At 47.9% G+C, this 17460-nt stretch overlaps 1 protein-coding gene and 1 long non-coding RNA gene across 6 annotated transcripts in view; one reads left to right on the forward strand and one right to left on the reverse strand.

Moving 5' to 3' along the window:
• The window catches only part of LOC134958276 (uncharacterized), a 210265-nt gene extending 198587 nt beyond the window's left edge, over positions 1 to 11678 (reverse strand). The window contains exon 1 of the long non-coding RNA XR_010186929.1: positions 10993 to 11678. This is a non-coding gene — a long non-coding RNA (uncharacterized LOC134958276). The remainder of the gene's footprint in view (positions 1 to 10992) is intronic.
• The window catches only part of ATG7 (autophagy related 7), a 617483-nt gene that overhangs the window by 326090 nt on the left and 273933 nt on the right, over positions 1 to 17460 (forward strand). The gene's annotated exons all lie outside the window — the stretch shown is intronic.

The raw sequence follows: 17460 nt of genomic DNA on the forward strand, positions 1-17460 counted from the left end.
TGTTGCACATTATTAATGCATTTTTACATGACACACATAATGCTCTTTACACATATTCTGAACATTACTGCACAACCAACCCACTCACATGCACACAGCACTCACACTTCCACTAACACTGTGACCTCTGCCTCTGCTTGGATACAGATGTGTCTTCACAAATCTTCAATGCTAACATCGGCACTTTTTTTTTAATGAAAATTCATCTTATTTACATCGCTATGTTCCTAGGGTGCATAAGCAGCTTCTGCTGATTAAACTGATATGCAGCATGCCAATATACTGTGTGAGACTGTGGCTGTATCTGCATATGAAATGCTACATACAGAATATAGGCTTGCCGCATATCATTTTAATCAGCAGCAGCTGCTGATGCCCCTAGGCATATCAAATGCCCTAGGCAATTGCCTAGTTTGCCTATGGCCGGCTCTGCCTCCATCCCAGTCTTTACCATTCACTACTCGTTACCTTCGTGACCACTACTTATTCATTTCTTCTCATCATCTCAACTCGATACTTATCCCACACGCTCCTTCCATCGCGCTTTTAGTACTACCTGTTGATTAATGATTTATCTTGTTGCATTAAGGTTATCGTCAACATTTTCTACTGTTCGTGGATGTGTCTATTGCTCGTGTATATGTAAATCCTTATTTCTCTGACGTCCTAGTGGATGCTGGGAACTCCGTAAGGACCATGGGGAATAGCGGCTCCTCAGGAGACTGGGCACAAAAGTAAAAGCTTTAGGACTACCTGGTGTGCACTGGCTCCTCCCCCTATGACCCTCCTCCAAGCCTCAGTTAGATTTTTGTGCCCGGCCGAGAAGGGTGCACACTAGGGGCTCTCCTGAGCTTCTTAGTGAAAAGTTTAGTTTTAGGTTTTTTATTTTCAGTGAGACCTGCTGGCAACAGGCTCACTGCATCGAGGGACTAAGGGGAGAAGAAGCGAACTCACCTGCGTGCAGAGTGGATTGGGCTTCTTAGGCTACTGGACACCATTAGCTCCAGAGGGACCGAACACAGGCCCAGCCTCGGAGCTCGGTCCCGGAGCCGCGCCGCCGGCCCCCTTACAGAGCCAGAAGCAAGAAAAGGTCCGGAAAAATCGGCGGCAGAAGACATCAGTCTTCAACAAGGTAGCGCACAGCACTGCAGCTGTGCGCCATTGTTACTCAGGCACACTTCACACTCCGGTCACTGAGGGTGCAGGGCGCTAGGGGGGGGCGCCCTGAGCAGCAATGTAAAACACCTTGGCTGGCATAAATACACCACATATAACCCCCAGGGCTATATGGGTGTATTTTAACCCCTGCCAGATTCCACAGAAAAACAGGAGAAAAGGCCGCCGAGAAGGGGGCGGAGCCTATCTCCTCAGCACACTGGCGCCATTTTCTCTCACAGCTCCGTTGGAGGGAAGCTCCCTGGCTCTCCCCTGCAGTTACTACACTACAGAAAGGGGTTAAAAAAGAGAGGGGGGCACTAATTAGGCGCAGTATAACAATACAGCAGCTATAAGGGGAAAAACACTTATATAAGGTTATCCCTGTATATATATATATAGCGCTCTGGTGTGTGCTGGCATACTCTCCCTCTGTCTCCCCAAAGGGCTAGTGGGGTCCTGCCCTGTGTGTGTGCTGTGTGTCGGTACGTTGTGTCGACATGTATGAGGAGGAAAATGAGGTGGAGGCGGAGCAATTGCCTGTAACAGAGATGTCACCCCCTAGGGAGTCGACACCTGAGTGGATGAGCTTATGGAAGGAATTATGTGACAGTGTCAGCTCTTTACAAAAGATTGATGACATGTGACGGCCGGCGACTCAGTCTGTGCCTGTCCAGGTGTCTCAAAAGCCATCTGGGGCTCTAAAACGCCCGTTACCGCAGATGGCAGATACAGACGCCGACACGGATACTGACTCCAGTGTCGACGATTAAGAGACGAATGTGACTTCCAGTAGGGCCACACGTTACATGATTGAGGCTATGAAAAATGTTTTTACACATTTCTGATAATACCAGTACCACTAAAAAGGGTATTATGTTGGGTGAGAAAAAACTGCCTGTAGTTTTTCCTGCATCTGAGGAATTAAATGAAGTGTGTGATGATGCGTGGGTTTCCCCCGATAAAAAAGTTATTGGCATCATACCCCTTCCCGCCAGAGGATAGGGCACGTTGGGAAACACCCTTTAGGGTGAATAAAGCGCTCACACGCTTGTCTAAACAGGTGGCACTACCGTCCCCGGATACGGCCGCCCTTAAGGAACCTACTGACAGAAAGCAGTAAAATATCCTAAAATGTATATACACTCACACGGGTGTGATACTGCGACCAGCAATCGCCTCAGCCTGGATGTGCAGTGCTGGGGTGGCTTGGTCGGATTCCCTGACTGACAATATTGATACCCTAGATAGGGACAGTATATTACTAACTATAGAGCATTTAAAAGATGCATTTCTATATATGCGTGATGCACAGAGGGATATTTGCCGACTGGCATCAAGAGTAAGTGCGCTGTCCATTTCTGCCAGAAGAAGGTTATGGACAAGACAGTGGTCAGGTGATGCTGATCCCAAAAGGCATATGGAAGTATCGCCTTATAAAAGGGAAGAGTTATTTGGGGTAGGTCTAACAGACCTGGTGGCCACGGCAACGGCTGGAAAATCCACATTTTTACCCCAGGTAGCTTCTCAACCTAAGAAGACGCCGTATTATCAGGCGCAGTCCTTTCGGCCCCATAAAGCGGGCAAAAGGCGCCTCGTTTCTGCCCCGTGGCAGAGGGAGAGGAAAAAGGCTGCAGCAAACAGCCAATTCCCACAAAAGCCCTCTCCCGCCTCCGCAAAGTCCTCAGCATGACGCTGGGGCTTTACAAGCGGTCTCAGGCACGGTGGGGGCCCGTCTCAAGAAATTCGAGACGTCTTCCCCTCGCCGTTTCATAAAGTCTGCTTTACCGACGTCTCCCTCAGACAGGCAGACAGTATTGCAAGCCATTCACAGGCTGTATTCCCAGCAGGTGATAATCAAGGTACCCCTCCTGCAACAGGGAAAGGGGTACTATTCCACACTATTGGTGGTACCGAAGCCGGACGGCTCGGTGAGACCAATTTTAAATCTAAAATCCTTGAACACTTACATACAAAGGTTCAAATTCAAGATGGAATCACTCAGAGCAGTGATTGCAAACCTGGAAGAAGGGGACTATTTGGTCTCTCTGGACATCAAAGATGCTTACCTACATGTCCCAATTTACCCTTCTCCAAGGGTACCTCAGGTTTGTGGTACAGAACTGTCACTATCAGTTTCAGACGCTGCCGTTTGGATTGTCCACGGCACCACGGGTCTTTACCAAGGTAATGGCCGAAATGATGATACTCCTTCGAAAGAAGGGAGTTTTTAGTTATCCCTTACTTGGACGATCTCCTGATAAGGGCAAGATCCAGGGAACAGTTGGAAGTCGGGGTAGCACTATCTCAGATAGTGCTGCGGTAGCACGGTTGGATTCTCAATATTCCAAAATCGCAGCTGATCCTGACGACACGCCTTCTATTCCTAGGGATGATCCTGGACACAGTCCAGAAAAAGGTGTTTTCTCCCGGAGGAGAAAGCCAGGGAGTTATCCGAACTAGTCAGAAACCTCCTAAAACCAGGCCAAGTGTCAGTGCATCAGTGCACAAGGGTCCTGGGAAAAATGGTGGCTTCCTACGAAGCAATTCCATTCGGCAGATTCCACGCAAGAACTTTCCAGTGGGACCTGCTGGACAAATGGTCCGGATCGCATCTTCAGATGCATCAGCGGATAACCCTGTCACCAAAGACAAGGGTGTCTCTCCTGTGGTGGTTGCAGAGTGCTCATCTTCTAGAGGGCCGCAGATTCGGCATTCAGGACTGGGTCCTGGTGACCACGGATGCCAGCCTGCGAGGCTGGAGAGCAGTCACACAGGGAAGAAATTTCCAGGGCTTGTGGTCAAGCCTGGAGACATCACTTCACATAAATATTTTGGAGCTAAGGGCCATTTACAATGCCCTAAGCCAAGCAAGACCTCTGCTTCAAGGTCAGCCGGTGCTGATCCAGTCGGACAACATCACGGCAGTCGCCCACGTAAACAGACAGGGCGGCACAAGTAGCAGGAGGGCAATGGCAGAAGTTGCAAGGATTTTTCGCTGGGCGGAAAATCATGTGATAGCACTGTCAGCAGTGTTCATTCCGGGAGTGGACAACTGGGAAGCAGACTTCCTCAGCAGGCACGACCTCCACCCGGGAGAGTGGGGACTTCACCCAGAAGTCTTCCACATGATTGTAAACCATTGGGAAAAACCAAAGGTGGACATGATGGCGTCCCGCCTAAACAAAAAATTGGACAGGTATTGCGCCAGGTCAAGGGACCCTCAGGCAATAGCTGTGGACGCTCTGGTAACACCGTGGGTGTACCAGTCAGTGTATGTGTTCCCTCCTCTTCCTCTCATACCAAAAGTACTGCGAATTATAAGACGGAGGGGAGTAAGAACTATACTCGTGGCTCCGGATTGGCCAAGAAGGACTTGGTACCCGGAACTTCAAGAGATGCTCACGGAGGACCCGTGGCCTCTACCTCTAAGAAGGGACTTGCTCCAGCAAGGACCCTGTCTATTCCAAGACTTAACGCGGCTGCGTTTGACGGCAGGGCGGTTGAACGCCGGATCCTGAAGGAAAAAGGCATTCCGGATGAAGTCATCCCTACCCTGATCAAGCCAGGAAGGATGTAACCGCAAAGCATTATCACCGCATTTGGCGAAAATATGTTGCGGGGTGCGAGGCCAGTAAGGCCCCGATGGAGGAATTTTCAACTAGGTCGATTCCTGCATTTCCTGTAAACAGGAGTGTCTATGGGCCTAAAATTGGGGTCCATTAAGGTTCAAATTTCGGCCCTGTCAATTTTCTTCCAGAAAGAACTAGCTTCAGTTCCTGAAGTTCAGACGTTTGTAAAAGGGGTACTGCATATACAGCCTCCTTTTGTGCCTCCAGTGGCACCTTGGGATCTCAATGTAGTTTTGGGGTTCCTAAAGTCACATTGGTTTGAACCACTTGAATCTGTGGAGTTAAAATATCTCACATGGAAAGTGGTCATGTTGTTGGCCCTGGCCTCGGCCAGGCGCGTGTCAGAATTGGCGGGCTTTATCCTGTAAAAGCCCTTATCTGATCTTCCATTCAGACAGGGCGGAATTGAGGGCTCGTCCTCAATTTCTCCCTAAGGTGGTTTCAGCGTTTCACTTGAACCAGCCTATTGTGGTACCTGCGGCTACTAGGGACTTTGAGGACTCCAAGTTGCTGGACGTAGTCAGGGCCCTGAAAATATATGTTTCCAGGACGGCTGGAGTCAGAAAATCTGACTCGCTGTTTATCCTGTATGCACCCAAAAAGCTGGGTGCTCCTGCTTCTAAGCAGACTATTGCTCGTTGGATTTGTAGTACAATTCAGCTTGCACATTCTGTGGCAGGCCTGCCACAGCCAAAATCTGTAAAAGCCCATTCCACAAGGAAGGTGGGCTCATCTTGGGCGGCTGCCCGAGGGGTCTCGGCTTTACAACTTTGCCGAGCAGCTACTTGGTCAGGGGCAAACACGTTTGCTAAATTCTACAAATTTGATACCCTGGCTGAGGAGGACCTGGAGTTCTCTCATTCGGTGCTGCAGAGTCATCCGCACTCTCCCGCCCGTTTGGGAGCTTTGGTATAATCCCCATGGTCCTTACGGAGTTCCCAGCATCCACTAGGACGTCAGAGAAAATAAGAATTTACTTACCGATAATTCTATTTCTCGTAGTCCGTAGTGGATGCTGGGCGCCCATCCCAAGTGCGGATTGTCTGCAATACTTGTACATAGTTATTGTTACAAAAATCGGGTTATTATTGTTGTGAGCCATCTTTTCAGAGGCTCCTCTGTTATCATGCTGTTAACTGGGTTCAGATCACAGGTTGTACGGTGTGATTGGTGTGGCTGGTATGAGTCTTACCCGGGATTCAAAATCCTTCCTTATTGTGTACGCTCGTCCGGGCACAGTTTCCTAACTGAGGCTTGGAGGAGGGTCATAGGGGGAGGAGCCAGTGCACACCAGGTAGTCCTAAAGCTTTTACTTTTGTGCCCAGTCTCCTGCGGAGCCGCTATTCCCCATGGTCCTTACGGAGTTCCCAGCATCCACTACGGACTACGAGAAATAGAATTATCGGTAAGTAAATTCTTATTTTTTTTTTGTCTGGGGACCAGTATGAGTTATCGGTGTCTGGAATCCCGGCGTTCGAAATACTGACTCCGGGATCCCGATTGTTACAAAGTCGACAGGGGTGAGTAAGGGGGGGTTCTCGCCTCTCCCCCCTTGGTGCCTAACCCTATCCACCCTCCGTAGGTGCCTAAACCTAACCCCCTGTTCCCACTGCCTAAACCTAACCATAACCCTCTGAGGGGGCGGCTAACCCTAACCCCCCTTCTCTGCTGCCTGACCCGAACCATTCCCCTTGGAGCTTAAACCTAACACCCCCCACCTGCGCGTGGATCACTTGCCTTGCGCCACGGTCTGTTCTCGTTCAGGATTTTGGCTGACGGTATTCTGGCGCCGGGATGGTGTACCTATTCTGGATGCCGATGTTGGCATTCGGAATAGTGTCGGCATTGTGGCGTCAGTATTCTAACTGCTGGGATACCGACAGCCGGGATCCTGACTGCTTACCTTTGTCTGTTACTATGTTCCATAATGTATATTTTCCCAATAAAGAGATTTAAATAAATAATAACAATAATAATAATAATAATAATAAACAGTTCAACATGCGCACCCCCCATTACACTTCTTCGGAATGGAGACTAACACTACTCTATGGAACCCTGACTTACATCCATCTCTAAATGAGGCCCCAAATGTGCATCATACTGTACATGAGGTTTGCATTGTTTAAGCAAAGTAATGTTTCTGCCAGTAACTTTAAATGTGCACGTACAAGTTTTCCTGATTGGTCTTTAGCAGCAAAGGATTTGCTTGCATTGCAAAAAAAGAAGCAATCAGACCGTTTTCATGTTAAGCGTCTTTAATTATCATCAAAATGGTCTTCTCAGAACAGAAATCCTGTTCCTGAGCGAGCCTGGTCATATTGTTTTTGGGGGGGATTTCATGTTATCAGGCAGTTTCTAATGCTTACTTTCTCAGCAGCCCTAGCTCTGGGAACAATCACTAGTTGATTGCTCAATTTCAAGACATAAAGACAATTGTTAAAGAAAGGCTTTGTTTTGTCTGGGGTGGAAATGCGTCACATGTTACCACATCCTGGCCTGCCGCTTGGTGCGCACAGGTTGTGCCTTTTTCATGCTAGGAGCATTGAACCTAAAATGCAAACTCCCTTATTTAAAAAATAAAACAACAAAAAAATAGTAATAACATTCACACATACTGTATATACAATTGTTTTATTATCTTCTCAGAACTGAATACAAAGTTTTCAGAATGGCCGGGGGAACCTACACATCAGACTATTTCTGATACCCCTTTTCCACTAGCTCAAAAAACACGGGTAAATGCACGGGGGGGGGGGGGGGGGTTCATTTACCCGTGTTTTTTGCAAGTGGAAAAGGGTCCCCCCGCAAAAACCCGGATTAAGTGACCCGTGAATCCTACCCGGCTATCTACCTGGGTAGGACACGGGAGTGATCCGGGTAGGGTTGTAGTGTAAACGGGAGCCGTGTCGATGCGACACGGCTCCCGTTTACATTGTATGGAAGGGCGGTGCTGGGAGATCATGTGATCTCCCAGCGCCGCCCCTGCCGCATCACTAAAAGCGTCACCAACCCGGCAATATGCCGGGTTGGTGACTGCTGATGGGAAAGGGGCTGAGCACGGGTCGCAGCAGGGCAGCTCCCGTGTCAGGCTACCGGCTGCGACCCGTGCTCGCAAGTGGAAAAGGGGTATAAGTAAGAGCAATGAAAATTAGGGCAGAAAGCCTCTTTCCTAGGAACCTGGGGCCTGATTCAGAAATGTACACAAATTGATGGTTTACGTACATCGCCAATGTTTACTGTACTGCGCATGCTTAGGTGCTGTTCTGTGCATGTGCAGTCCATGTTCTGCATTGTCGTACACAGTGATCCACAACTCGCAGCCTGATTGACAGGCTCCCGGTGTTTGGGTGCTGGGAATGGGTGGCAACTGCCAGTGTTCCCGAAAACCGGGGCAGACAGAGGGCCTAATTCAGATCGGATTGCAACAGCAAATTTGTTAGCTAATGGGCAAAACCATGTGCACTGCAGGTGGGGCAGATATAACATGTGCAGAGAGTTAGATTTGGGTGGGTTATTTTGTTTCTGTGCATGGCAAGTACTGGCTGTTTTATTTCTACTCTGCAATTTAGATTTCAGTTAGATCACACCCCACCCAAATCTAACTCTCTCTACACATGTTATATCTGCCCCCCCCCCCCCCCCTGCAGTGCACATGGGCCCTCATTCCGAGTTGATCGCTCGCTGACGTTTTTCGCAGCATAGCGATCAGGCTAAAAACCGGCTGTTCTGCGCATGCGTATGGGCCGCGTCATGTACTTTCACACAAAACTAAGCAATTTTACACAGGGGCGAGCAACGCTTTTCAGTCGCTCTGCTGATCGGTGTATGATTGACAGGAAGTGGGTGTTTCTGGGCGGAAACAGACCGTTTTCCAGGAGTGTGCTAAAAAATGCAGGCGTGTCAGGCGGGATCCGGTTTGAAGATCGACAGTGTCTAGGTCGGCAATGTTTAGGTCGACCACTATAGGTCGACAGTCACTAGGTCAACATGGATGGAAGGTCGACAGGGTTTCTAGGTCGACAGGTCTAAAGGTCGACATGAGTTTTTCACATTTTTTTTCTTTTTTTGAATTTTTTCATACTTAACGATCCACGTGGACTACGATTGGAACGGTAAAGTGTGCCGAGCGAAGCGGTAGCGGAGCGAAGGCACCATGCCCGAAGCATGGTGAGCGAAGCGAGCCATGCGAGGGGACGCGAAGAAAACGACACACAAAAAAAATCCTCATGTCGACCTTTAGACCTGTCGACCTAGCACATGTCGACCTTCCATCCATGTCGACCTAGTGACGGTCGACCTATAGTGGTCGACCTAAACATTGTCGACCTAGACACTGTCGATTTGATGAACCACACCCGTGTCAGGCTAAAATGCAGGAGTGGCTGGGGAAACGGGGGAGTGGCTGGCCGAACGCAGGGCGTGTTTGTGACATCAAAGCAGGAACCAAACAGTGTGCAGTGATCGCAATCTAGGAGTAGGTCTGGAGCTACTCAGAAACTGCAGGAAAAGATTTTTGAGCAATTATACTAATCTTTCGTTCGCACTTCTGTTAAGCTAAGATACACTCCCAGAGGGCGGCGGCCTAGCGTTTGCACTGCTGCTAAAAGCAGCTAGCGAGCGATCAACTCGGAATGTGGGCCATGGTTTTGCGCATTAGCTAACCAATGTGCTGCTGCGATCAGATCTGAATTAGGCCCAGAGACCTGTGCTGCTGGAGCACAGTACAATCCCAACTTATAAAGCCAGAGCCAGACTCGTACTCTATCCACTCCACCAAGTCATAACTAAGCAGTATTTTTATGTATTTTCCTGTTCTATGCATGTGCAGTCCATGTCCTGCATTGTCGTACACACTGAGCCACAACCCGCAGCCTGATTGACAGGCTCCGGGTGTTTGGGTGCTGGGAATGGGTGGCATCTGCCAGTGTTCCCCAAAACGGAGGCGCATCAGTCCTGATGCAGATTTACTGACCTCGGCTGCGGAGCACAGATGGCCAATCTGAGCAGCGTCATGCTCACTCAGATGGTCGATATTACGACCAATGGTCATGATGGTCATCTTATGCGTCTTCAGATGCAGCACTCGGATCTGAGATGCCGGCAGTGGTTGTCTCTTGCTGCAGAATCATATTTTTGCATCGCTGTTGCGTCCACAGACTAATGTCTAGTATCCTTAGTTTTGATTATATTTAGTATTTGTTTCATATAATGCTTCTCCTTTATTGCCTGTTGTCCTCCGTGGAAAGCTGAAACCTCCTCACAGCAGGTTATTAGTGCATACTCTTCCTCCTTAGTGTTTAGGTTAGTGTTATGGCAAATAGGCTAAAAATCATTGCATTTTTATAGTGAAAAATATATTGCACAGTTTATTTCTATTTGTAATATAAAGCAGCATGCTAAACATTCTATCTTGAGCTTTCCTTTAATATACTTTAAAGAGCCCCCTTTGCCTACACAGCAGAGGGAGCAATTTTTAAGTTGAGCCATTAGCTAGGACACTGCCGCCTTGGAAACAGTGGTATCACATAATGAATCAGTTGTCAATTAATAAATCATGATTTAACCCCCCAAAATAGCTGGCTCCACTGTGTTTAGGGTATATATGCCGACTTTAGGTATTTACTCTTCCGGATAAGACCGGAAAGGAAATGTAGCTGACTACTTTGGGGGGTGGAGCCGAGCTCTCACATCATTAGGCCCTGCCCCTGTATTGCGGCGGTGTGGAAAATAGGGTGGGGTATTACCAAGGGTGTTACCAGAACACAAATTAACGACGAATATAGATCACCAATAATGCATATAGGAAGTAGAGTTCCCAGCAGTAGAGGGTATATACAGGGTATACTTGTTTTTATGCAGACATGTATTGAATTGTCTTTTTTCGACCTCAGCAACTATGTTACTATGTAATATCCTACAACTGTACGGGGGAAAAATAAACACTGTAAAATTGGCCATGCCTTCAATACAACAGGATATGCTTGTTTTTATGCAGACATGTATTGAATTGTTTTTTTCCTTTTACTTAACATTTCAAGAACTGAAGATGATCTTTTACAGGGCTGTAAAAACAATCTGCGCATTCACATATTATTCAACAAAATCAAGTTCATCTCTAAGCTCGTTGTAGTCAAAGGGATGAACATCTCCGTTCTTTCTTCTATATTTGCCTCCGGGCAGCCATTTTGAGATGAATTATTACCTTTGTCTGGTGTTGCACCATTCCTCTCTCTCCTTCCTGTGGTGACATCCACCGTCACCTCTGCTTTCCTTTATATGTAATAACTGCATATTACTTATCAGTGTTGCTAGAGTGCACCAGAATTTCCAGTTCAAAGTCTACAATCCGTTCGGTTTGTTTGCTGTATCGCCCACTACATTCTCCAGGGTAAAGCTTTGTTTTTTTCCCCCTGTATTGCACCACAGTGTATACAGATGTGTCATCATACACTATTTCCCTAGTCCCGCCAAGCAGCCCTTCCGGGCGCTCCAGGTCCTGTGCGACCCTGCTTGCGCCAAAACCACTTAACGTGACTGCACTGATAAATTTGATTTGCAACACTTGTAAATCTGTACAAATGTGTCTGAATCTGTTTACGAAGTGCTACGATGCAGGAGCTATGGCTTTTTTTTCACACCAAGTTCCTTTGTGCTTCCTCTGGAACTTTGTAAATATTTAAATGAATTCCTGGGTGGTCAGTCGCAGTCCGGCATCTCTGGCACAGATTGAGTGTTGTTTTGCTGCATCTGCAGTGAGAAAAAGACACAAATTTAAAGGAATAGTCACTTGGCTACACCGCTCGGTGCATGGCTGACACACACCAGGCATCTCGCGCAGCTTGGCGCATTGAGACACATCTCTACCAGAGTCTGGCTTTTAAAGTGGGAGTTTTTACATTTGCGCAACTTTGTACTGCGCCATATAAATAAAAGATAATATGAAAAATGTCCTCCTTTTCAAATCCTGAATTTGCTGCCATTAGGTTTATAATTCTTATTATACTTACAATAAATTGAGTATAATATTATAAATATTGTATATTGCTGCGAATGCAATATACAATATTTCCAGAAAATCTCAAGATTTCCTAATGTAAATAGCCTTTTGTTAATGCAATGATTAAGATGAAAAGAGTGCAGACATGTGGATACATTTGGTTCCAGATGCCATTATGTTTACGGGGATTTTCTCTTCTTCAATAGCATCTTCCTGTATGATTTCTGTGACATTTGCAGGACATCTGCTCTTCCTGCCCAAATAAATACATAAACACAACTGGGAAATAACAAAAATATTAATGCTTTCCAGTAAGCACGTTTTTTTAAGTAAAGCTGAGCAATTGTCTTTACCACAATATACAGTGATCCTTTTAAAGAGAGTAGAAAAATCCACCATACCCATTGCAGACCAATCGCCACAGTCACCATTCGCACTGTGAATGGGCCGTCAAACCCATTGATCGACTATCATGAAGCATAAACAAGTATGCTCAGTATTAAAATCGATGTATTAATGAGTGGTTGTAGAGTCACCTTTTGGTAGAGTGCGCTAGCGGGATAGAAATACATTGGTGATTAACCCACTGAGGTCCCCCAGCACACCAAGCTGAACCTGTACGAAGACATGAAAACTGTATATATTTATATAATAGAAAACCAGAGGTCTAAGTTACATACATTTGCAAATGAATGATGAAGCCACCAGGCCCCAACAAGGCTCCTCTGATGCTGGTGGTCCCTAACTCTGGGTCTGGGCCTGGGGTGCAGAACCCCGCAAACCGGCAAAAGCCAGCTCCCCAGGGCAGCACAATGCGAGAAGGAAAGTGTTAATAAAAGGAAAGCAAAATCTATATCTAAAAATTAATATACCAGTGAAGGTGTAATTAAAAGACCAGAAGGATTAATAAATGTGTTAAGGCAGCATCAGCAAACGGAGCGCGAGCAGCAGCTGCATCACACTTGTGCAGTCATTCACATTGTGGGTGCTTCCGCAAGAAGATTGACAGTGGAGAGCGTTGGGTGGGTGGCGACGTGGGGGTGTGGCAGGCAAAACAGGGGTGTGGTGGGAGTATTTTCGTGGTGGCTTTGTGACATCATATGCAGACGCGCCGCTAAAAACAATGGCGCTGGACCACCTGCCAGCACAGTTAGGCTGCACAGGCAGGGGTCGACCTTAAATTGATGTGTCCGCAATTTTGCGCCACACACATGCTGGGCGTTCTTGCCCTGTGCTGGGCGGCATCCAGCATGTGAGTAGATGGACTCAGATCTGCGTCCATCTCTGAATAACCCCCTCTGTGTATACACTGTATTAGTATACTGTATAATACAAATCCCATCTTCTTGGTATGAGTATACAATGCAGAACCCCATTACTTAGTGCCCAGTTGATATTTTTGGGACCTCCTCTCTAGGATATCACATAGTAGAGGTCCATATGGCAATCGCAGGAGTTGTGACAATGCGAATCACATCATCCTGGCCATGGGGCATCACTACTTGGAAGAAAATAAGATATTGTAGGAGTATAATAAATAAACAAGGGTTTTGGGAGAATGTCATGTTAAATGCTTTTCTCTATCGTCCTAGTGGATGCTGGGGTTCCTGAAAGGACCATGGGGAATAGCGGCTCCGCAGGAGACAGGGCACAAAAAGTAAAGCTTTCCGATCAGGTGGTGTGCACTGGCTCCTCCCCCTATGACCCTCCTCCAAGCCTCAGTTAGATTTTTGTGCCCGGCCGAGAAGGGTGCAATCTAGGTGGCTCTCCTAAAGAGCTCCTTAGAGAAAGTTTAGCTTAGGTTTTTTATTTTACAGTGAGTCCTGCTGGCAACAGGATCACTGCAACGAGGGACTTAGGGGAGAGAAGTGAACTCACCTGCGTGCAGGATGGATTGGCTTCTTGGCTACTGGACATCAGCTCCAGAGGGACGATCACATGTACAGCCTGGATGGTCACCGGAGCCTCGCCGCCGGCCCCCTTGCAGATGCTGAAACATGAAGAGGTCCAGAATCGGCGGCAGAAGACTCCTCAGTCTTCTAAAGGTAGCGCACAGCACTGCAGCTGTGCGCCATTTTCCTCTCAGCACACTTCACACGGCAGTCACTGAGGGTGCAGGGCGCTGGGAGGGGGGCGCCCTGGGAGGCAAATGAAAACCTATTTGGCTAAAAAATACCTCACATATAGCCTCCGGGGGCTATATGGAGATATTTAACCCCTGCCAGAATACACTAAAGAGCGGGAGACGAGCCCGCCGGAAAAGGGGCGGGGCCTATCTCCTCAGCACACAGCGCCATTTTCCTTACACAGCTCCGCTGGTCAGGACGGCTCCCAGGTCTCTCCCCTGCACTGCACTACAGAAACAGGGTAAAACAAGAGAGGGGGGGCAAAATAGTGGCAAAAATTATATTATAAAAGCAGCTATACAGGGAGCACTTATTATAAGGCTATCCCTGTCATATATAGCGCTTTTGGTGTGTGCTGGCAAACTCTCCCTCTGTCTCCCCAAAGGGCTAGTGGGGTCCTGTCTTCGTTAAGAGCATTCCCTGTGTGTCTGCTGTGTGTCGGTACGTGTGTGTCGACATGTATGAGGACGATATTGGTGTGGAGGCGGAGCAATTGCCAAATATGGGGATGTCACCTCCTAGGGGGTCGACACCAGAATGGATGCCTTTATTTATGGAATTACGGGATAGTGTCAACACGCTAAAGCAGTTGTTTGACGACATGAGACGGCCGGACAATCAGTTAGTGCCTGTCCAGGCGCCTCAAACACCGTCAGGGGCTGTAAAACGCCCTTTGCCTCAGTCGGTCGACACAGACCCAGACACAGGCACTGATTCCAGTGGCGACGGTAACGAATCAACCGTATTTTCCAGTAGGGCCACACGTTATATGATTTTGGCAATGAAGGAGGCGTTACATTTAGCTGATACTACAGGTACCACTAAACAGGGTATTATGTGGGGTGTGAAAAAACTACCTATAGTTTTTCCTGAATCAGAAGAACTAAATGATGTATGTGATGAAGCGTGGGTTGCCACCGATAAAAAGATGCTAATGTCAAAGAAGTTATTAGCTTTATACCCTTTCCCGTCAGAGGTTAGGGCGCGCTGGGAAACACCTCCTAGGGTGGACAAGGCGCTCACACGCTTATCTAAACAAGTGGCGTTACCCTCTCCTGAGACGGCCGCACTTAAAGATCCAGCAGATAGGAGGATGGAAAATATCCAAAAAAGTATATACACACATACAGGTGTTATACTACGACCAGCTATAGCGACAGCCTGGATGTGCAGTGCTGGAGTAGCTTGGTCAGAGTCCCTGATTGAAAATATTGATACCCTGGATAGGGACAATGTTTTACTGTCTTTAGAGCAAATAAAGGATGCATTTCTTTATATGCGTGATGCACAGAGGGATATCTGCACACTGGCATCACGGGTAAGTGCTATGTCCATTTCGGCCAGAAGAAGTTTATGGACGCGACAGTGGTCAGGCGATGCGGACTCAAAACGGCATATGGAAGTTTTGCCGTATAAAGGGGAGGAGTTATTTGGAGTCGGTCTATCAGATTGGGTGGCCACGGCTACAGCCGGGAAATCCACCTTTTTACCTCAAGCTACTCCCCAACAGAAAAAGACACCGACTTTTCAACCGCAGCCCTTTCGTTCCTTTAAAAACAAGAGAGCAAAGGGATATGCATATCTGCCACGAGGCAGAGGAAGGGGGAAGAGACACCAACAGGCAGCTCCTTCCCAGGAACAGAAGCCCTCCCCCGCTTCTACAAAAGCCTCAGCATGACGCTGGGGCTTCTCAAGCGGACTCGGGGGCGGTGGGCGGTCGTCTCAAGAATTTCAGCGCGCAGTGGGCTCACTCGCAGGTAGATCCCTGGATCCTGCAGATAATATCTCAGGGGTACAGGTTGGAACTAGAGACAGATCCGCCTCGCCGTTTCCTGAAGTCTGCTTTACCAACGTCCCCCTCAGAAAGGGAGACGGTTTTGGAAGCCATTCACAAGCTGTACTCTCAGCAGGTGATAGTCAAGGTACCTCTTCTACAACAGGGAAAGGGGTATTATTCCACTCTATTTGTGGTACCGAAGCCGGACGGCTCGGTAAGACCTATTCTAAATCTGAAGTCCTTGAACCTGTACATAAAGAAGTTCAAGTTCAAAATGGAGTCACTCAGAGCAGTGATAGCGAACCTGGAAGAAGGGGACTTTATGGTGTCCTTGGACATCAAGGATGCGTACCTCCACGTTCCAATTTACCCCTCACACCAGGGGTACCTCAGGTTCGTTGTACAAAACTGTCACTATCAGTTTCAGACGCTGCCGTTCGGATTGTCCACGGCACCTCGGGTCTTTACAAAGGTAATGGCCGAGATGATGATTCTTCTTCGAAGAAAAGGCGTATTAATTATCCCATACTTGGACGATCTCCTAATAAGGGCAAGGTCCAGAGAACAGCTAGAGAGGGGATTAGCACTGTCTCAAGAAGTGCTAAAACAGCACGGCTGGATTCTGAATATTCCAAAATCCCAGTTAATGCCGACAACTCGTCTGCTGTTCCTAGGGATGATTCTGGACACGGTTCAGAAAAAGGTTTTTCTCCCGGAGGAAAAAGCCAAGGAGTTATCCGAGCTTGTCAGGAACCTCCTAAAACCAGGAAAGGTGTCTGTACATCAATGCACAAGAGTCCTGGGAAAAATGGTGGCTTCTTACGAAGCAATTCCATTCGGCAGATTCCATGCACGAATTTTCCAGAGGGATCTGTTGGACAAATGGTCAGGGTCGCATCTTCAGATGCACCAGCGGATAACCCTGTCTCCAAGGACAAGGGTATCTCTTCTGTGGTGGTTGCAGAGTGCTCATCTATTGGAGGGCCGCAGATTCGGCATACAGGATTGGATCCTGGTGACCACGGACGCCAGCCTGAGAGGCTGGGGAGCAGTCACACAAGGAAGAAACTTCCAGGGAGTGTGGACGAGCCTGGAAACGTCTCTTCACATAAACATTCTGGAACTAAGAGCAATCTACAATGCTCTAAGCCAGGCAGAACCTCTGCTTCAAGGAAAACCGGTGTTGATCCAGTCGGACAACATCACGGCAGTCGCCCATGTAAACAGACAGGGCGGCACAAGAAGCAGGAGTGCAATGGCAGAAGCTGCAAGGATTCTTCGCTGGGCAGAGAATCATGTGATAGCACTGTCAGCAGTGTTCATCCCGGGAGTGGACAACTGGGAAGCAGACTTCCTCAGCAGACACGACCTTCACCCGGGAGAGTGGGGACTTCATCCGGAAGTCTTCCACATGCTGGTAACCCGTTGGGAAAGACCAATGGTGGACATGATGGCGTCTCGCCTCAACAAAAAACTGGACAGGTATTGCGCCAGGTCAAGAGATCCGCAGGCAATAGCTGTGGACGCGCTGGTAACGCCTTGGGTGTACCAGTCGGTGTATGTGTTTCCTCCTCTGCCTCTCATACCAAAAGTATTGAGAATTATACGGCAAAGAGGCGTAAGAACGATACTAGTGGTTCCGGATTGGCCAAGAAGGACTTGGTACCCGGAACTTCAAGAGATGATCACGGAAGATCCGTGGCCTCTACCTCTAAGGAGGGACTTGCTTCAGCAGGGTCCCTGTCTGTTTCAAGACTTACCGCGGCTGCG

Source organism: Pseudophryne corroboree, chromosome 9 (assembly GCF_028390025.1).
Source record: "Pseudophryne corroboree isolate aPseCor3 chromosome 9, aPseCor3.hap2, whole genome shotgun sequence".
In the NCBI taxonomy this organism is placed as follows: Eukaryota; Metazoa; Chordata; class Amphibia; order Anura; family Myobatrachidae; genus Pseudophryne; species Pseudophryne corroboree.